Here is a 22,328-nt window from a genome sequence, read left to right on the forward strand (position 1 = left end):
TAAGTAGTACTTACCCTAAATCAAGGACTGCTCAGTTTGTCCATGCTCTGCCAGTGAGCAGGTGCATGAGAAACTGGGAGGGAGAACAGCAAGGACACCTGACCTGAATTGCCCAAACACAGAATGCCATGTTCAGTATTATAAACCAGAGGAAGTTGGCTGTAAGGAAGAGATTGCTGCTTAGGGAGAGGCTGGGCATCAGTCAGTGAGTGGTGAAGATTTGTATTGTGCATTGCTTTTTTCTCTAGGATTTTATTCCTCTCTCCCTTTTTCCTTTTCATTGCTATTAGTATTAGTATTAGTAGCAGTATTAGTAGCAGTATTAACTGTATTTTACATTTTTTCAATTATTGAACTGTTCTTATTTCAACCCACAGATTTTGCCTTTTACCAATTCTCCCTAACCCACCAGAGGGGAGGCACAGGGAGTGAGTGAGTGAGTGGCAGCATGGCACTTAGTTGCTGGGTGGGGTTAAACCAACACAGTCCTTTTTTGTGCCCAGTGTGGCGCACAAAGGGTTGAGATAATGGCAGATCTGACCAGAGCACATTAGAAAAAAATTATTATAAGCAGTCATTGTATTAGTTTAATAGCTGGTCACAATAGTGACCTTTTTTCCTCTCAGAGTTGTTGCATTTGTTCCCAGGGTTGTTTTATGTAACAGCTTACTTGCAGTACATGTTCCCTGTCATGCTGTTTATAACCTCCGAGGGCTGGGCTGAAGTTAGCATGTTGTTGTACTCTGTAATACTGGCTTATGATATTACAGAATCAGTGGTCTTGAAATTAACCTGGAATGGTACTCAGTGTTGCTGTCATGTCTGTACTGCAGGAGCCATCTTTTGGAAACTGTTAATAATTGCACATTTTCTCCAAGAACGAGCCTATGGAGAAGGCATCTTCACACATTTTCTCCTTCTTCTCCAAGTCAAATGCTATAGCATTTGAGAATTTTAAAAATTTTGGATAGCCTTGGAGTGTTCAAACCAGCACGGCACTATTGCGAGGAACCATAAATATGCCTCAGATCTTGTGTAGGGTAAGCAACATTTTGTGTCTACTCCAAACCCTGGGACAAGCATTGCTGCTACTCAAATTCCAGCAACAGGCACCACTTCTACTCAAACCTTCGTGACAAGCACTGTCTACTCAAACCCAGCAACAGGTACTGCAGCTACTCATACCCCAGTGATGGGTGATGCAGCTGAACCAGAGAATCAACCCATGCCTTTATCCTTTGCCCCTATATGTATGAAGAAATGGATACAAAAGGCAGGATGCTTAGTACAGGAGGACAAAGCAGGGGCATCATGAGGGTAGAAGGAAGAGGCAGAACAAGAAGTGACCACTTGATCCCTGTCCCCAAGTGAGCTGTGTAATGCCTAAAAAGGTTTCAGCTACTGTCCAGTATGAGCACATTGTTACCTAGCTGCTCAGATGCTGGCACTGTGGGGCCAGTAGCCTGGAATAAAAGGCTGGGGAAGTCAAGCAGCTGGATTACCTTCTAGGGAAAGGGGCATCAACAAAGTAATTGGAAAAGGGACACAAGTCCCCAGACTCTCTGAAGGTGACTCCGGTCAAACGTGAAGTAAAGGTATCCCCACACGGAAGATGCCCTGGCAAGAGAATCACAAGGGAAAGAGGTATCCCATACCTCAGGGAATTAGTCGTGCTAGAGATTACCCGTTTGCGCACAAAAAACCTGAAATTACCCACAGATCCAGACCAAGTCCAGTGCACATGAGCCATGTGTGGACCAGTATCTCAGCTATCAACAGGAAGCCTTCTTTTGATCAAGAGAGAGGTTATAGAAAATACACACCATGGGGTACTCTGTGTATTTGGAGAGGACATGAGTAAGTGGGATGGAAAATCTACCACAACCCTAGAGGCATGTGTACCTGAACTTCAGGGGAAAACAATCACAAATGAGGGTTCTTCCAGAAAACTTGTGGTCCAGGCTCCAGTTAATAGTTCCCCAGGCAGAGTGGAAGGATTCGACTTCCTCCAGATCATAATGAAAGGAATTATAATCTGTTTTTAAAAGAAGTAAGTGAGAAATCCCATGACCAGGACTAGAGGGGCCTGAGCCCCACCAGGTGGAGGAGAAAGACACTGGGTTTACTGGACTGCGTGGATCTGATGGCCTGACCCATCAGCCCCACAGGAGTCTAGTAGACACCAGTGCACAATGTACCCTAATGCCATTAAGCTATGCAGGGGCAGAATCCATTTGTATTTCTGGAATGACAGGGGAATCCCAACAGCTACTTTATTGGAGGCTGAAGTCAGCCTGACTGGGACTGAGTGGAACAAGCGCCTTATTTTGATTGGCTGAGAGGCATCTTTGGTTTAAACTACCTCAGGAGAGGGTATTTCAAGGACACAAAAGGATAAGAATTGGCCTTTGGTATAGCTGCCTTGAAGATGAAGGAAGTTAGGGAGCTGTGTACCTTGCCTAGTCTCTTGGAGGACCCTTCTGTTGTGGGATTGCTGAAGGCTGAAAAACAGCTGGTGCCAATTGCTACCACAAAGGTGCACAAGTTAGAGGATCGCTCCAACTGAGACTCTGTAATTCCTGCCCATAAGGTGGTTTGCTGACTGGAGAGCCAAGGAGTGATCAGCAGGACATGTTTACCCCTTAGCAGTCCCACAGGGCAAGTGTGAAAGTTTAACAGAGAATGGAGACTAAAAGAAGATTATTGCGGCTTTGGAGGGAAGGAAGGTCCAAGACAGTTGGTTATTCAAGGATGGCTTCCTCAGGCTCAAGAATGATACATCATGATGAGCAAGAAATTGGGCAAAGGGGTGAGACAGCTGCATGGATGAATAAAGAACTCCTGCCATTACTCAAGTATAAGCACAAAACACACAGGAGATGGAAGCAGGGTCAAGCCACTTAGAATTAATGTTGAGAGGTTTTAAGACTAAGTAGAAATGAGACAAGGAAGTTCAAGGCCCTTATAGAATTAAATCTGACCAAGGATGTCAAGAACAATAAGAAAGGCTTTTTCAAATATATCAATAACAAAAGGAAAACTAATGATAATGTGTACCCAGGGGACCATGGTAACAGGATGCAGAGAAGGAAGAGTTGATGAATGACACCTTTGTTTTGGTCTTTACTGGCAAGACCAGCCTGTAGGGATCTCTGAGCTGGGAGACCAGGGTAAAGGAATGCTGAAAGAGTATTCCTTGATCAAGAAGGGTTGGGTTGGAGAACACCTGAGCAAACTTGACATGTGAAAGTCCATGGGCCCTGACAGGATGGACATAGGAGTGCTGGGACAGCTGATGGACATCATAAGTATGCTCCTTATGATCATCTTCAAAAGGTCATGGAGATAAGGATTGGTGCCTGAGGACTGAAGAAAACAAATGTCACCCCAGTCTTCAAACATGGCAAGGAGGATTCAGGGAGCTACCAGCCAGTCAGCCTCACCTCAGTCCCTGGAGAGGTGATGGAGAACCTCATTCTGGAGGCCACCTCTATCCACAGGGAGGACAAGAAGGTGATCAGGAGTAGTCGGTATGGATTCACAAAAGGCAGATCATGCTTGACCAACCTGATTGCCTTCCACAATAAAATAACTACCTGGATGGATGAGGGGAGAGCAGTGTCTACCTCGACTTCAAGGCTTTCACACTGTCTCTAACAATGTCCTCACAGGCAAACTCAGGAAGAGTGGACTGGATGGATGGATTGAGAACTGGCTGAACAGGAGACCTCAGAGGTCATAATCAGTGGCACAGGCTCTAGCTGGAGGCCTGTCCACGGTGGTGTCTCCCAAGGTTCAATAGTGGGCTCAGTCTTGTTCAACTTATCCATCAATGACTTGGATGAAGGGGCAGAGGGCTCCTCAGCAGTGTCACTGACAATGTAAAGCTGGGATGACTGGCCAATACCCCAGGGTACTGTGCAGCCCTTCAGAAGGACCTTGACAGGCTGGAGAGATGGGCAGGGAGGAACCTTCTGAAATTCAGCAAAGGCAAATGCAGGGTCCTGCACCTGGGGAAGAACAAGCCCAGGCACCAGCACAGGCTGGGAATGACCTGCTGGAAAGCAGCTCTGTGGAGGAGCTGGGGATGCTGGTGGACAACAAACTCTCCATGAGCCAGCAGTGTGCCCTGGTGGCCAAGGCCGGTAATAGCCTGGGGTGCATTAGGAAAGAGCACCACCAGCAGGTCAAGGGAAGTGATCTTGCCCCTCATCTTGGCCTTAGTAAGGCCACATCTGGAGTGCTGTGTCCAGTTCTGAGCTCCTCAGTAAAAGAGAGACATGGAGCTCCCGGAGCATGTCCAGCAGAGAACTATGAAGGTGATTAAGGGACTGGAGCATTTTTCTTATGAGGAAAGACTGAGAGAGCTGGGTCTGTTCAATGTTGAGAGGAGATGACTGAGAGGGGACCCCATCAATGTCTATGAGTATCTGAAGGAAGGGTGTCAAGAGGATGGAGCTAGCCTCTTCTTCGTGGTACCAAGCAAAAGGACAAGAGAAAACAGGCAGAAACTGATGTACAGGAAATTCCACCTGAATATGGGGAAGAACTTTATAGTGGGTGACCCACACTGGAACAGGTTGCCCAAAGAGGTTGTGGAATCTCCCTCACTGGAGATATTCAAGAACCATCTGGATGCAATCCTGTGCCACATGCTCTAGGGCAGGGCATTGGGACCAGATGACCTACTGTGGTGTCTTCCATCACTACCCATTCTGTGATTCTGTGAATCTGTGATTCCGTGATTCCGCGATTCATGCCATCACTGACTACTGCCATACCGGACATGCTGGAACTTCTATATGAACTGGAGTTAAAGGTAGCCCAATGGTGCTACAATTGATATTGATGATGCATCTCTCTCAATTCCTTTTGCAGCACAGTGAAGACCACAGTTTGGCTTCACTTAGAGGGGTGTGTAGTACAGTTGAAATCACCTGCCCCAGGGTGGAAATACAGCCCTACCGTCTTCTATATACTGATACAGACAGCTCTGGACAGACTGAGCCCAAGGTCATGGTCTAAATTAACTAACTGGATTTTTACAGGGATGGTCCATAGACTAAGCATATTATATATCTATGTTTATAATTACCAAGAGACAGGAAAGGTAATGTGTTATCAGGAAGTGTGGGACCTAGTGTGAAATAAATTGTATGGAATCAGGGGTGGATGCTATCCTGGTTTTGGCTGTGATGGACTTCATTTTCATCTTAGTAACTGGTACAGTGCTGTGTTTTGGATTCAGTATGAGAGTAATGTTGATAACACAATGATGCTTTTGGCTGTTACTGAGCAGCGTTTATTCTGAGTCAAGGACTTTCCAGTGTCCCATGCTCTGCCAGTGAGCAGGTGCCCAAGAAGCTGGAAGAGACCATGGCCAGGACAGCTAACCTGAACTGGCTAGAAGGATATTCCATACCATAGAACATCATGTCCAGTATTAAATGGGGGAGAGTTATGTGGAAGGGTGTCAGTTGCTGTCTGGACTGGGCATCAGTCTGAGGGTGGTGAATAATTGCATTGTGCATCACTTGTTTCTCTTGAGTTTTACTCTCTCGTTTTCATTAAATTTATTTTTGTTTTTATTATTATCATTAATATTATTATAATTATTGCTATTTTAGTCATTAATATTGTTAGGACTATTATTAAATTTTATTTTGCTTCAATAATTAAATGGTTCTTATATCATCCCATGAGGTTTACTTTTTTTCCTTTGGTTCTCCTTCCCCCTGGGGCAGAGGGAAGAGATCAAATGGCTGTGTGATTCTTAGTTGCTGGCTGGGGTTAAACTATGGTACCTGGCCAAACAGTTTTCTACCACTAATACAGCAGTTTCTCTGCTCACTGCGTAAGAATAATAGACTGGAAGCTACTTTACAACTATGTCTTATCCAGATGCTCCTCACTTCCCTGTTGCTGTTGTGTGCTGCTCTTAGTACAACTGCTGCTTTTGGAACCCTAGCCTCCTGCAGCTTGGAAGGAAAGGATGCACGTTTTGAGAATGAGCAATGCGTTTTGCTAGTTTTAAATACATCTGGCAAGCTGAAGCACATTTGTCCTACTAACATAATTGAAATGAGGAACTGCCACATTTGATGAGTGCATCCTAAATCAAATCCTTCCCTCGCTCCTCTCTTCTTCTGTTTGAGTTCACTTGTCTCCAGAAATCACTGAGTCCCTTGGCACTTCTTTTCAAATTATGCCATCTTTCTGTAGGCACTTGTTCTTCAAAGTAGTAGCACTACCAACATTAAAGGATTGCTAAGTAATAAGCAGACATATGTAGTTGAAAGGGAATTCCTTTCTTTTGAGTGTTCACACACATCAATGCATTCTCCTATGGAAATTATTAAATTGTTTTTCTTCAAGGCAAATAAATTAATCACCACTGTAATGTTATAAAGTGAAGTAAAACTTTTATCCAGAGGACTTCCCTCCTCTATGTCACACTTCCATTGCATCTTATATTCAAGAATATCAGAGAAGTTTGCAGGTAGCAATAATCTCTCAGCACAGCTGAGATCTGTAGGACATGGAGCCTTACACTACAGGTGATGAATGTAAGGTACAGAAGAAATTATTTACTAGGTATTTATCAACAAACAGCCATTATATGGCAGAACTTATTACATACTAGGAAGGTCAAGAACCTCTCACTGGCTTCCATCCATCCAAATGCCCAGGACACGCTTTCTATATCTACACAATCAATATGAAGACATAAGGAAAAAATTAAAACCCCTTGACTGTGCTGTGTCCTTTTCAGATTCTCCAGGACGGAGAACCTTCACAGATGCATTATAACTTGGAGACTTGAAACATGTAGTGTTGTTAAGCTTCAGATGAAGTATAGGGCTGGACTCTACAGCAGAAGAAATGTTTAGGTGTGAAAGGACATCAGAAATACACACTGTCCAAATAAAATGATTGGCTACTGTTGAGCAGCGACATAAAAAATCCTGTGGTCACCTTCTCTGGACAGATCACAGGCGTGTATATAAGAGTGATGTCTGACCAGTTCATGAACACCAAGAAGCTTGGAGCCTTGACAATTTCTAGTGCTTGCCACCTTCTTAGTAAAGACGATATTCCTAATATCCAATCTGAACTTTCCCTGATGCTTAAAGCCATTCCCTCAAGTCTTTTTACCACACACAAGGCAGAAGAATTCAGCATCTCACTCTCTGCTTTCCTTCATGACAAAGATGCGGACAATGAGGTAATTCCTCAGTCTACTTTTCACTTAGCTGAACAAACCTGACATCCTCAGGTGTTCTCTAGTCCTTTCGCTGTATTTGTTGCCCTGCTTAGGCCACATTCTAATATTTTTTTATTTTGGGGACCCCAAAACTGCACACAGTACTCAAGGTGAGGCTGCAACAGTGGTGAGTATATTGGGACAATCCCTTCTTTTGGCCAGTTAACTGTACTGCACTTGATGTACGCCAGGATATTGTTGGCCCTTTTGGCTGCTAGAGCATATTGTTGACTCTCATTGGAATAACTATCGCCCAAAACTCCCACATCCCTTCCTACAGGACTGCACTTCAGAATCTGGTTCCCCAGTCTATACATGCATTTTGAATTACACTTTCCCAGGTACAAAGTGTGACATTTTCTTGTAAATTTTATGTGGCTGGTGATCCTACAGCACTCTAACCTTTTAATATCTCTCTTTGTAACGTGTCTCAACCCTCAAGGCAACCAATTTCTCCTCCTAGTTTAGTACTGCCTGCAAACTTAGTGTGCACTTAGAGTGCATTCCACTTCTGTGTCCAGGTATCTGACATAAAAAAAAATAAAAGTGCTACTCTGAGCCCTGAAAACACCACCAGTGACTGGCCACAGGCAAATGTTACCCCCTTTACTCCAACCCTTTGAGCACAATCCTTCATCCCATTTTTCACCCATCATATTATATATGTGTCCACCTGTATGCTGGACATTTTGTCCAGATGGATAATGTCAGAGACTGTATAAAAAGCTCTGCTAAACATAAAAGATCCCCACATCCACTGCCTTCCCTTAGTCCACTAGACAGTAACCTTAGGAAGGCATGACTATCCCTTCAGGAACTCATTTTGGCTTTGACTGATGCTGCATTGTCTTTCAAGTGTTTTATGATAGCTCTCAGATAACCTTCTACATAATATTACCACAAACTAAAACGAGAATGACTGTAATTAAGTTTTGGCGATATGAATTTTCTCCCTACAGTGTCAAACAGCACGTCCGTAATCATCCTTTGTAGCCTGACCTTGCTCCCAAAGTCCATACACTTTCCTTTTCTACCTGAAAGCCATAGGCGTTCCTGACCCATGGTAAATACCAGTTTGGATTATGTGATCTGCTTCATTCAGTTCCTATTCAAGACTGATAGTTTGACTCGAAACTGCACTTTTAATCTGATAACATAGTTTCTAGTCTTGTCAAAGGCTGGGAATTTGCTAAAGGTTGTCTAAGCCTCAGGTGCAGAAAAACATTATCGTTCTGGTAGTGTAGTACAGCATAAATTTCTGTATTGCTTGCATTATTTGGGCCTTTAAATAAAAAACTCCTATTACTAACCTCCCACCAACCTCTTATAAGTAGGTTGTTGACTTTTGAGACCAAAAATGGATTTTTTTTTAATTTGCAGAAGAATAATGATTTCAATTCTGTATGAAGTTACCACCATACAATTTAAGTCTAATTCTGTAAAAATGATGCTTTCATGTATGAGTCTAGTTCAGAATCATTAATGATTTAAAAGTATTTGTTATTGGTCATTTTAAAAGCTCTGAAGCCATTTGAGAATTCAAGAGTTCTAATAAAGCAACAAAATGGAAACCTGGCAAATATTGGAATCCTATCAAAATAAAAATACTTCATGAAAATATTTCTTGCTTCTTTCCAGCTTGGCAGATTTTATAAAAATAGGTTAATGAGCTATTTCTTCAAATGTCTCTCCATACCTGGGGAGAAAGGTGTCAAATTAGTTCATTTGGTATAAAATTGTGCAATTGAAAATGCTGATAAAAGGAGACTGTATTTTCTGCATTAATGAGTACTTGAAACTTCGGTGTGTTTTTATGTTTAAAAGGTGTGAAGACACTCCAGATTCTCTTCCCTGACACAGAAAATGCCTGTCTAAAACATGTTTTTGAAGTGAAAACCTGTCTGTCTAGCCTGAATACACTTCTCTTGCTAAAGGGAACTAAAGATATCAAAGCAGTCAAGAGTCTTAATAAGAGCGGAAAGATTCATTAGCAAAGCAGGAGATACAGAATAGATGATAATGTCCTGGTAGAAATGTTCAGGCTGGGTCTGCCAACCTGACAGCTGGATACCTTGGCACAACTGATCTGGAGAACCCAATTTTCACCTGTCAGAGGACAAGAAGGAATTACATTTCATATGACTGAGAAATAACATCCAGAAGGAATGGTTCATATTTACATCTATTTACAAAGTGGTGAACTCTGTAGGCAGTGTCCTATTCCAGAAACTTGGTTTGATAATCATGAAATCCAGCTGGACCTGAGGAAGGAATTTTGTTTCCCTTTCAGAATGGCAGCAAAGCCTATACGTGTCCTTCTGTTGCTTCAGGAGGACTCAGTTCTACTAGGGAATAAGACCTGGTGCTATATTGTTATTTGTAATTAGGATATTAAATGCTCTATAATAATTCATTTATTTTTATATTTGTACCCCCTCAATTCCTCTGCAAAAATATTGGCTTGCATTATTCCTGGGTGCCGAGCCTAGCCTGCTTAAAAACAAGGTCAAAGCCAGAGCACCTGCTTTTTGTCAAGGGAAGACAGTAAAGGCATCAGTCCAAAGTCTTTGCTCATTGTCAAGTCAATTATAATGCTCTTCCCCTTGCCACAGCAGTCACAAGAAGCAGCTTTCCTTTGTTATTCAAAGTAATTATTGTGCCAGCAATAATATGCCCCATTTTTCCTTTTTCTGGGTGTTATTTTCAGCAATGTTAGTCCTTCCTCAGACATCTATTTGTGAAGACTTGCTAATTGCAACAAGAAATGTCCTCGCTGGTGACACTATTTTCTCTATCAGGCATTGGCTGAGTATAGATGAGCAGTCTGAGGTCTGCACCACGAGTGATTAACCTGCATTGCAACTGAGGCAGAGTAGCATCTTAGCCTTCAACACAACATTCCTCAAGAAATAATAAAGACGGTAAAGCTTCATTTCTGAAAGAAACACTGATGTGTTGCCTGTTTCTTACCTTTTGCAAGGGTGCACCACAAAAACCTTACATATTTCTGTTCATCTGTAGCGTGAGTACATTTTTTGTCATAAGTAAATAAGTAAAAGGTGTTCAGCATAAAATAATTTTCCTTTAATTCAGCTGTGTGTGAAACAGATTATGTGATTCAATATTAGTAATATTTGTATAGAACAGATTATATCCAACTACTCATCCATACTATACTACTCCACTTTTCTCAAAAGCCCAAAGGTTACCGATTTCTTTGCACTTCTTGCTTACAGGAATAACAAATTATGCTTCTGTAAAGTTCTTTGGGACACTATGAATGATGCTTTTATCTCTGCACACAGTAGACCTATAGAACACACGTATTAAAGATTAGAATGTTATGTGGTGTGCATCTGAAGCCTGACTTTTGCAGATGAGCGATACAGCATAAGAATGCAAGTTGTCTCCAATTCTAGAGATGGAAGAACATAGACTTAAAAATGAGAACACTGCCTGCATAATTTTAGCTTAAAATGCATCTTTTGGAAGCTATTTTTGGAATGTCTTTTTCATTAATATTTGGTAAAATTCCAGTAATTACAGTACAGAAGTTCTGCTCTTCTTTTTAACTACATGACCATAATGATGAAAATGGATTGCTTCCTGAAAATGACCTTCTTACTTCAACCAGACTGTATTTTGCCTAGATTTTCAGTCATTCTGAGATTTCCCAACTCACTCTGTACGTAGGTGATTTTCCTTAAAAGCAAACAGGACATTCTAATTGTTAACAAAAAAACAAGCAAAAAATTGTTACCGAGCCTTCTAATTGTTACCAAAATACCTACCAAACTCTCTTGAACCTGTTAAAGAACCAGCATAAATGTTTAGAATGGTTATTATGTCCACAGATTTCTCTCTGATAAACAATGAGTTCCACAGAATTTAATAAAATTTTATTGCAGACTTACCTACCAAAAAGCAGGACTTAATTTAGTAAGTCTGTGGATTTTCTAAAATACGTTTTCACGGAATCCTTTTGTTTTCATTTTGGTAATGGTTTCATAAGGACAAACGGGAAAGTTTTGGAAGTGCCCGCATTAACCTGTCTTTGGGATAGGATGTGCTGTGCAGTGATGTCCTGGAAGTGCTTGGTCTTTATGTAAATTACATAATTTACATAATTATGGCCAAAAAATTTCAGCAACCTGTGCTCTCATGCTGCTGTAGGAAACAAATGCTGATCAACTGCATTATTGGATCAGGTATAAGTCATCTATGTCACCTACCTGAATTTTTGTAAGGCCTTGGATATGCTCCCCCACAACAGTGTTACCTCTAAATTGCAGAATAAGGAATTGGTGGAGAAGGAATTGACTGGTGGCTGCACCTGAACAGTTGCAGTGTGGGTGGTGAGGCACTGAAACAGGTTGTCCAGAGGAGCTGTGGATATCCCACCCATGGAAGTGTTCAAAGTCAGGTTGGACTGGGTGTTTGAACAATCAAGTCTAGTGAAAACTGACTCTGTTAATTGCAGGGAAGTGGGACTGTATAAGCTTTGAAAGTCCTTTCCAGCCTAAAAAATTCTGTGAATGCATGATTCGATATTTAACATATCTGCCATTTGGAGAGAAGAAGGACCTGTGGTAAGGGTGTCTGTAAATCATTAGGTTACAGGCATATGCAACATTCTTTATCTCTGTTACTAGCATGTCTATAACTGAAAATATGATGATGCCTTCCCATTAAACTGTAGGGCAATGACACATGAGCTAATGGTGTTGCTCTGCATTTATACCCCTGCACAGAGATCAGGATTCAACTCCTTGTACTTAATCATCCCAATAATAATGGTATATATTATAAATTCTATCACAGTTTGTACAGAGACAGATGAGCAGCAATGGATGCCTTTGCATATTAGACAATGAATGGGTATTTATCATACAAAAATCTGGACATTTTTATATTAAATAGATGGCAGTAAAGCATTGCACGGTTTATAATCCTAATTAAATTGTTGTATTTTTAGTGTGAAAACCTTGAAAACTACAAGCCTTGTTCTATGATGAATGATGCAGTCATTTTTGTACTGTAGGGTTAATGGCTTTTCTTGCCATGCAGGGCTAATTTAAGGAAAGTTTGTCCCAGAGAGTTTAGGACTCTACTTCCTTTCCTTTCTAGTGGAGAAATATAATACCAATAAGACAGTTTTCCTCAGTACTTTAACCTTTTTTTTTAAGAAATACAATGACAGTCATTATTGTGTATGATGTGGGTCAAATTTTTCTGTCTTTCATGTGGAAGGAAAAAAACTTTTCCAAATAAAGAATAGTTATGAAGTATTGAATTCTTTCAACTCTTTGACTGTCTCTGTCTAAAAGCTTTGCACTTCAAAACAGGAAAAGGTAGTGAGCATTTGTGGTTACCTGAGACCATGTGTCGGATGGAAAGGAAGTCTTGAGTCCCCTATAGAGGACAAAACAATGCAGAAGACTTCTGATTGGTACCCATCCACTACTGGACTGGACCAAGCATAATACTGCATCTTCTGTGGTACAGACCTCCCTAAGCATCTGTTACTCTGTGATGCACTTTTCCCAGCACATCTGCCCAAGCACATTGGTGCCTTGCTCCAACATGAACCATACAGAGGTCCAGTTGAAGGATGGAGGGTTCTTAGATTTTCTGAGCATTACTGTCTGGTGGCTACACTTTGAGTACGACTCACACACAGACACAATGTTGAATCATAGTGGTCATAGCTACTTTCATTCAAAAATGAACAAGTGAGAAGCACCCCATTGCAGAAGAAAGATAAAGGATGTTTTAAAGATAAAATTTCTTTGACTTCAGGACCAGAAGGAAAATGTATGGGAAGTGAAAAGTGGGTCAGATAAGTAAGTGTGAGGGTAGAAGTACAGTGTAAACTTAAGAAAAAACAAAATACAAAACAATAATGCAAATTACCTAGGTACCATGGATAAGTGTATCAGCAATAAAGAGAAGGAAAAGTTAATTGGTTTGCTGTGCTGTGTTTGATACACCTCTGGATGGGGTTTGCCCTGGCATGCTGGTGACTCACACTGAGCCTGCTGCCAACCAGCACCCCCAGGTCCTTTTTGCAGGGCTGCTCTCCAGCCACTCCTCTCCCAATTTGTATTTGTGCCAGGTGCTGATCAATGCCAGGGACAAGGTCCAGTGTTTGTTGCTAGATTTCATGCCCTTTTGGAAGGCCTCTTGCCCCATGAGACAGTCAAGGCACCTCCCAGTTTGGAATGATCAGCAAGCTCTCTAACGATGCAGTCAACTCCTGCACCCAGGTCATTGATAAATACATTGAACAGCACTGGCCCTAGACTTGAGCCCTGAGGAACAGCTCTGGTGACCAGTCTCCAGCCACCTGTAGCCCCATTCACTGCAATCCTTTGAGCTCTGTCCTTCAGACACTTCTACACCCAGTGCACCATGACCCTTCTCATTCCACAGCTGGACAGCTTGTCCAGAAGGATGTTGTGAGGGACAACATAAGCAGTCTTATTAAGACCAGAAAAAACGCCTCTATCAACTTCCTTTCATGCATTAAGTGATGAAGGTTCCCGTATCTGTCTTTTGAGGATGTTTCTGGGCGCAAAACAAGATATCAGATTGCCTCCCTATTGGCCTCTGTGTGTGTCCTTTTTAAATTTTTGTAATTTTATGGCTTATTATCTGCTCAGATTCACCCACCTTATTTCTGAAAGAGGGCAGTGAGGGCCCACTGCTCCATACAGGAAGATGAGCAGGAAGTCAAGCATAGTAACAGGGCAGACGGAGGAGGGATCTCACTGAAAAGGAGGTGGGATGGGGATGGGTAAGTCCAGGTCAGGATCAGTGTCAGAGGCAGATATAAGGGTCAGACAGCCCACTGTACATTATGTTCTGGGTGTGGACTTGTGGATTTGGATATTTCTGTTTTTTACAGGTATCTACTGCTGCTGAATGGATGCACTGGCAAACTTTGGTGCATAGCTTGTTCTTCCTCTTTGCTGCTTTTTCAGTGCCTGTTGATAAAGGCTATAATTGTCAATATGGGAACCTTTACTAAACAGTGGTATGACTCTTAAATGAAGGGAATCAGTAAGAACTTCCTGAAGATAACGGATATTCTGAGAGGTAATACTGTTTCAAACCATATTCCCCATCAGACCAGAGTAGGTATCAGTTACCCAAGAAATAATAACAGCTTAAACCACTCATTCTTACCTACCAGAAAGGCTGTCTTGTACGAGGGTTTCTGATAGGTTTTGGAATAAACTTGTGTTCAGGCAGTTGCTTTTTCTGTTGGGGCTTCTCAACTTTCTTTCTCATTAAAGACAAGGCACACTGCCTCACAGCACTATCTACCCTACTTTGCCCAGTGTGGTAGACATGCCCATTATAGAGAGTTGTGAGCCATCCAACAACACAAAAAAAGGTTCTTTAGTACAAGTAATGTTTCTCTGTTCACTAGTCACAGATTTCATGGTCTGAACAGTCACTTTCTGGAAAAGAGGGGCAATTCCGTGCTTACCTCATGACAATGTTTTCCATCCAAGGCTGGAGGATACAAAAATTTGAAAATGTATTTCTTACTCTCTGTGTCTTCTGCGTAGTCATAAAGAAAAGTCCAATTACAAATGCTTCAGTAATCACACAGAGGATTCCATTTTATGAATGGTTGAACTGGAAAATAAAAAGTCATTACCTGTGAAATATCCTAATTAAATTCTTGATGGCAGGGTCAAATGTACTTTTAAAAGTAATGTTTAAAAGAGGTTATAGTTTCAAAGTATAGTTTCAAAGGTGATAATTTTTCTTTTCATAATTTCCAAATATACTCTTCATTGGAACTAGAATTTTATGAGGGCTAATATGCTCTTTTCAAGTTCAACAGGTGTTGGACTTATGTGTGGAGGATGTAGTTTCCAACATGCAGATTTTACCTCTTGCAGAAGAAGCACAGAAACCTGAATCTTGAGGAAAATCTGAAGATCACAATTCTGAAATGTTGTTTAAAAAGTAGACCTCTCCAACATTGGAAAGGATGGCTTGGTTTGCTTTGAAAAGTTCGTGTAAGTCTGGCATTTCTGCTCAAAAAATTACTTTCCTGAAGCTATTCAATATTCTTTTTTCTTTTGTGATTTTAGAAAGTGGGTTTTGTTGCTACTTTATTCTTGTTAGCAATGGAAATACAGAGAGACGTAAGGGTAATATTTCTTCCCATGTATTACCAACAGAATTAATAGGAGAGTTGCATTCACTGAAAGCTCTACAAATAATTCCTGTAAAAAAAAGGAAAAAATTGTTTTCATGGATGTTACAATTACACTGGAAAGTATGTTTGCAGAGTTCTGAGAGTAAATATTATTCTGAAACATTCTTTATTGCAACAAAAGAATTGTCCCTCCTTTATTCATTTTTGTGATAGAGGACAATAGAAAATATGGGTTTAATTGAAAATGAAGCAGGACAGAAGAATATAATGTAGGGCGAAAGTAGCCATGGAACCCCTGAATTTTTTGACTGCCATTTTCAGAGCAACATTATTTTATTAATAATTTTGAATATTTATTAATGAATTTTACAATCATTAATAGTGTCAGAAGAAGTAATAATCATCATCATCATCATCTTCATTACTTTCCTCTTGAAATTGAATCATAGAATAGTTTGGGTTAGAAGGGACCTTTGAAACTCATCTAGTCCAACCTTGGTGCAATGAGCAGAGACATCTTCAACTAGATCAGGTTGCTCAAAGGTGCATTCAACCTGACCTTGAGCATTTCCAGGGATGGGGCATCCACAGTGTCTCTGAGCAAACTGTTCCAGTGTTTCACCTATCTAGACTCAATCTATCTTGTCCTGTGTCATCAGGTCTCACTAAAAAGTCTGTTCCCACCTTTCTTAAAAGCCCCCTGTAAGTACTGAATTATGGCAATAAGGTCTTCCTGGAGTCTTGTCTTCTCCAGTCTTTCCTCATAGAAGATGTGCTCCAGCCCCCTGATCATCTTTCAGGCCCTCCTTTGGACTTGCTCCAACAGGTCCATGTCTTTCCTGTCCTGAGGGCCCCAGAGCTGAGTGTAACACTCTGGGGGGGGTGTCTCACTGGAGCAGAGTAAAGAGCTAACATCATCTCCCTCCACCTGCTGCCCACAATGCTTTTGATGCAGCCTGGTTGACTTTCTGAGTTGTGAGTGTACGTTGCCACGACATATCCAGTTTTTCATCCACAAGGACCCCCAAGTCCTTCTTGTCTGGGCCGCTCTCAATCCACTCATCCCTCAGCCTTCGCTGATATTGGGGATTGCTCTAACCCTGGTGCCGCATCTTGCTTGTGGCCTTGTTGTACCTCAGGAAGATTTCATGGGCTCACTCTTGAAGCTTGTCCACATTCTTCTGGATGACATCCTGTCCCTCAGGAGTGTCAGCTGCACCATTCACCTTGGTGCAAACTTCCAGAGGTTCCACTTCACCTAGATGTCTGCATATCATTGATGAAGATGTGTAACCCTAAATATGCAAAAGGAAATCTGTTCTGGCCACCCTGGGTCACCTCAGACAACTAGGCTGCTATTTCTATCCCCCCGATTTTGACTTTTGATAGCAAATTGTTTAGTCACAGCAGCTAGTCCCTGCATATTGCTAAACTAACAATAATTTGGTGTCAGCTAGATCTCTTCAATTCTGCTCTGAGTATTTAGTATTCTTTAAATTTATGCCAGTAATTTTACATCAGTCTTTTCATAATTTATTACATCTCTTTGTCTTTTAGTTAGCGTTTTTATTCCTTCAATAGTTTGATATTTCAGCTTAAGAAAACCAGGTTTTTTTGCAGTTTCTCTCACTCACTCTTCGACAATTATTTGAAAAATGAGAATGACTTTGTGTGTGTGTGACCTGAAATACTTCTCCAATACTTGCTCAATTATACCTGTTCTGCTCCTATCCTTGTGAACAATTTGGTCATTTTTACATGCACAGAGGGTCTAATAAAGGCTATTGTAAGCAGATGCCAAGAAGGCAGCTCACCAGTCCTTCACTCTTGGAATTCCAATGAGGTCAGTGGAGATATTTCTGATTTATACTGTCATAAATGAGAATAAAGCCAGTTCATGCAATCCACCAGGTTGTCACCTCTGACACATTGTTTGAGGAAAATAGTGACTATGTTATGAATCCTACCTAAAAGTAGTGCCTTGTGGGAGACTTTTGCCTATTTTCTCTAAGTAGGCTTATTCAGATTTAAATGGAAAGTAGTATGTATTCTAGGGCCAGACTTTGTAAAAATTCTAGTGTTTAAAGTAGTAGACAGATACTGAGTGGGCCTTTGAAAGCTGCTTTGGCATCTATCTTTCAACAAAATCAGTATGCTGATATACAGCTTCGGTAGCTTTGGAACACTTACATGGGAATTTCCTTCATCTTTAAGAACCTCATCACTTTTGAAGTTGTCCATTATGATGCCTCTGTGATACTGTGATAATGTTGAATGTCACACAATAAAATACACCACAATCTCAAATTTCATGCTCTGGGGAAGACACTTAAGAGTTCTTGTTTATGAATGTTCTGATATCCAGACAGGAAATTTTCCTGGAAGCTTAGGAATATACTCTTGGCAAGTTTAGAATCCATTTGTAGTTCTTGACTGTCCATTGTCAGAGGGGTAAATAAGTAATTTTTGAACATGATGAAAGATGACACAGTATATGGGGTGTTTTTTTAGGGAGAACATGTTTAATGAGTTTATGGTAGGAATGTGGAAAGACTGTATTGGACTATCCTGACTGAAGTACTCAGTAGAACACTAATTTACACAAGAAACCCTCTCTTTACTGTGTTAGATCTTTAGTGCAGGGACAATAATTTTCCTCTGCCTTTCCATGTTATAGGTTGTGTGACATTGCTTGCAGTAGTATAGGAAAAATAAATTGCAGTAATAATAGTCTGCAAAATTACTGACTGTGTAGTCTTCTCATGTACTTGGACTAGAAAAGATGCAATATACACATTGCCTGGAGCATGTACCTCTAACATACAGAGATATAGGGATCTTGCACAAAACTACTATAAATATAATTTTTAAAGGCTGATAAGTAAACAATGAAAATGCCACATTTTACTTTTTTCTGAAACATAGCAAGGTCAAAACATCACAAAAATCTAAACATTTTTGAATTATAATGCTTTCTTATTTAAAATTTACAAATATGCCCTTTGCTACTGTCATTTTCTTAATGCAATTTCTAGTTTTGCTACTACATAGAATTTCAGCCAGGGTCATAATGGTTTACACGAAGATTTCAGAAAACAATTTGGTACATTACAAACTTCCCATGAAATAGACAAGCTTCCCCTTCAGTGTCAAATATGTTGTGACCCACATGAGTGCAAATGGAATGCAAAGTTGACTAAAACATTGCTGCTGGAGAGTTTTGTATTGGCTTGACAGTGAAGTAAATCACGCAAGGTGCCAGGCATCAGGAATCAGCATGAGGGCTGACGGTCCTCTAATGTTCACTTTCTGAACACAGATGTTAGCACAAGGATCTTTTCCTGGCAACAACATAATGACTCTTTACAGCTCTGCTAATTGTATCCTAAGCAAGAAAATAAGGAAAAGAAAATTGGCAGAGAGGAAGAGAGAGACACAGAGAGAGGGAGAGATATTCTTTAAGCTTCAAAGGCAGTTTTGAGCTCTTTTTTTCACATCATCCTAATGAAGACTGAATAAGACTTGCCCAAATCAAGCACTGTATCTACAGGTCCAGAGCAAATGTGGTGTAGCTTAGAAATGCCTTCAAATTCATAAAAGAACTGAACAAGACCCTTTTAGGCTTATGGGCATATTCCTCATTATAAAAGTCTTTGTGTCTGGTGGGAGTATATCCTTGAGAAGACTGGAGGAAAGCTCCAGGGCAGAACAGGTCACAGCTGGCTGTCTGTGAACAAGAGCACTGTCATTTCCCAAAGCAATTGCAGAATGAATGCACTGGGAGAAATGTTCTGTGAGCCATGGCCTGACAGCCTCAGTTTGTCAGTATGTGACAGCAGCATATGAAGAATAGTAAAATGAAAGCAGCAGGCAGTATGTATAGAGATCAGCAATTATAGTAAGGTAAAGAGAAGTTGGAGTGCAAAACGTCCATGGTCAACTTGTATGATTTTTGTCAGTTTTGTTTCTTTGCTACTTCCAAGTGGTTGATTTTTTTATTTGCTTGGGGTTTTTGTTTAGCAGTCATTTGCTTGGTTGTGTTTGGTCTGTATTTTCTAAGCCACCTCTTCTGTAGTTACTATACTTTCCTGATCTACTTACACACAGTTGCAGACAGTGAAATGCATGCTATCTTTGACATAGTCGGACCAGGGATGAGGTCTTCCTCTGAATGGGTATTTATGGTATTATGATTGAGATACTTTCACTGGCTTGGCCTTTGGCAACGTTAAAAGTCTGTTAATATCTGCCATGAAATGTCTTTTTGAGGGGTATAGTTATATTGGAGTGTTACCTTGCAGCATTGAGGGACAAAATATAATCACAGCTTAACCATTCACTTACCAAAGCTATGCACTGGCAGTAATCTTCTGGTTTGCATTCCAAAGATTGGTTGGATAGCACTGTGAAGGGTGGATGGCCACGTCAGGACAAGCATAAGAGTCCTCCCTCAGTACACCACTGAGCAAACATGATCTGGTTCCAGTCCCAGACCTTGACTTGCTGTAGCCTCAGTCAGTTCATGCAGAAGAGAAGTCTGGCAGTCACAAACTGGCATAAATTTAACTCTTAAACCTCTCTCTCCCATTTCTCATTTTTTTCAGGGTCCTGTACAATTTTTCAAAATTTTTTATGTCTTGCTTCCACACAGAGAATGTCCCAGCCGTAAGCTACTGACCTCAGCATCTGCAGAAAGTGAAATCTCCCACCACCAGCTCCCACTTTGCTCAGTGCTGTGGGGATACTTGCTTACACACAGAGTATGTATCCCTCAGTCCTTTTTCTCTCTCACCTTCTCAGCAAAGTATGTTCTGCCTGTCAGTGACTATTCTGCCTGTCAACTCCCTTAGAGTTTTTTAGATTCTTCTAGACCATCCTTGTTTCTGCAGCCACTCACAAACACAAATGTTATATGAAGATTTGTGGCAACTCCCTTGGGATGGCTGTGCAGGAAGTCTTTCTAGAAAGAGAGGTGAGCGAACAAACAAAATTTTTTCATTTCTTTCTATTGTGTCCTCCTGATTATTGTATCTTTTCCGCATGCATGAAAATATCAAAATGTTAGAAAAACTCTCATTGTGTGTAGAAATGTTCATTCTGTCCTGAATTATTTCCCTTCATGTGCTTTTCTCCTTCCTTTATTGAGAAATACTCATTTAGTGAAATTTAATGTTATTACTACTTTTCCTCTTGTCTTTCCAGCTGCCCTGTGTTTGGTCAAACTCCCAGATTTCTTAATTATGAAAAATCCTTTCCCTGAGGTGTTGAGCTTTTGACGGGGTAGCCTTCCTTCTCGGACCAGGGTAAGAGAGCAGAGGAGGCTGCTGTTCTGCTAAGTTCTTTATTTCATAGTCTCACAGCTTTCTTGAAGGCGGAGTTCGAAGGGGGTTACATGATAAAGCCAAGCAGCAACAGCAAACAGCAGGCAGAAAACAGCTTCTTCTAATTCTATATGCTCTATATGCTCTATATTTTTCTTAGAGAAGTGTGGATTATATTTGCTAATTGACCAATAAGAATAACACACGATTCTAGTTTTCCTTTTCTTAACCTATCCTGGTCTAACAATCATAAGCCTTACACAAGTGTTACACAGGTATCACACAGATTTGCATATACAGTTTCCATCAGTTCTTATTGTTTATGTGAACACTCTATCTAAAAAATGTGAACAGTATAGTTCTATCTGTATTTTGTCTAAAGTAAAGAATTCTGTGAAAAAGTATCACTGCTGCAGCAAGAACTGTGTTTAAGGTCTCTGCTGCATCTTTTTAATGTTTAAGGCACTTAGCATATATTTCTACTAAAAGTTAAAAAATCTGTATTTCTACTTCACTTTGGTGTGGCTTCATGTATCTCAGCTTGTCCAAAGGTTTTAATTCAACCCCTGTGCTTTGGCTTCCCTCTGGGCCTGAGTCCAGAGGAGCTTTCACTCCAGCACTGGGGGAAGCTTGGAGAGGATTTAGGTTTAAAGCAAATAAAGAGTTCAAAAGTAAATACGACCTTCAAGATCCAGCCTTTTTTTTGGACATATTTTTCTATCATTTTGGTCTGAGAAATGAGATGTGTCTCTAAGAAGGTTCCAGTAGTTATTTCCAGGCTACAGTCTAAAACTCAAGTAACTAACTCTGCAGAACATGACAGCTGTCAGAGACTGATTGTAATTTATGACTTAAACATTTTCTTGAAGGACTTTTAAAACTGTATTGCAAAAGCTGCGGAGAAGACTACTGCACCCTGAATGGGGCCCTGACTGAGGCCTTACACCACTTGCTGATGAAGGTAAGAGAAAGTAACAACTCAGGGCTGGGGACATTCACAAAGCACAGGCTTAACATCTCCAAGGTGGAGACCACAGCCCCAGGGCTATCAGCTGCCAGGCTCACACAGACCCCCTGCACCAAAGGGTGGAAGGAGGAGAGGCTTTGGGTGTGTGTTGGAAAAGCCTCTGGTCAGAGGTGCAGTGACCGCCCATCCTCCGCTGTGCAGAGCCCAGCTGAGGGGTCCTCACCAGGGGTGGGAGGGGGGCAAAGCTTAAAGCTTATCCACAGCAGGAGGGGGTGACATGGCCCGTCAAAGGGGCCCCCCTCAAAGGGGTCCCCAGACCCTGCACCAGAGCCCCAGAGATGATGCAACAGACCCTCAGTGTCAAGCTGGCCCCTGCGAGGGGAGACACGTGGGAGTTCCCACCTGGCCCAAAGTGTATATTAATCCACGGGATTCTGCACTCTCTGGCGTGTGGTGTGGTGGCATGTGGTGGGATGGCCACGGCAGCGGGGGACCCTCACCACCAGCAGAGCAGATGGAGGGAAGCAACAAGACTTTGTTGGGACCCTCGGATGGGTGATCTGCTTCCACCTAACCCCTGTCACCTCTCCCTGTCCC

The sequence above is a fragment of the Corvus kubaryi genome, unplaced genomic scaffold, assembly GCF_017639235.1.
Source record: "Corvus kubaryi isolate FWS band 111438036 unplaced genomic scaffold, C.kubaryi_AGA036_p1.0 split3-37296, whole genome shotgun sequence".
In the NCBI taxonomy this organism is placed as follows: domain Eukaryota; kingdom Metazoa; phylum Chordata; class Aves; order Passeriformes; family Corvidae; genus Corvus; species Corvus kubaryi.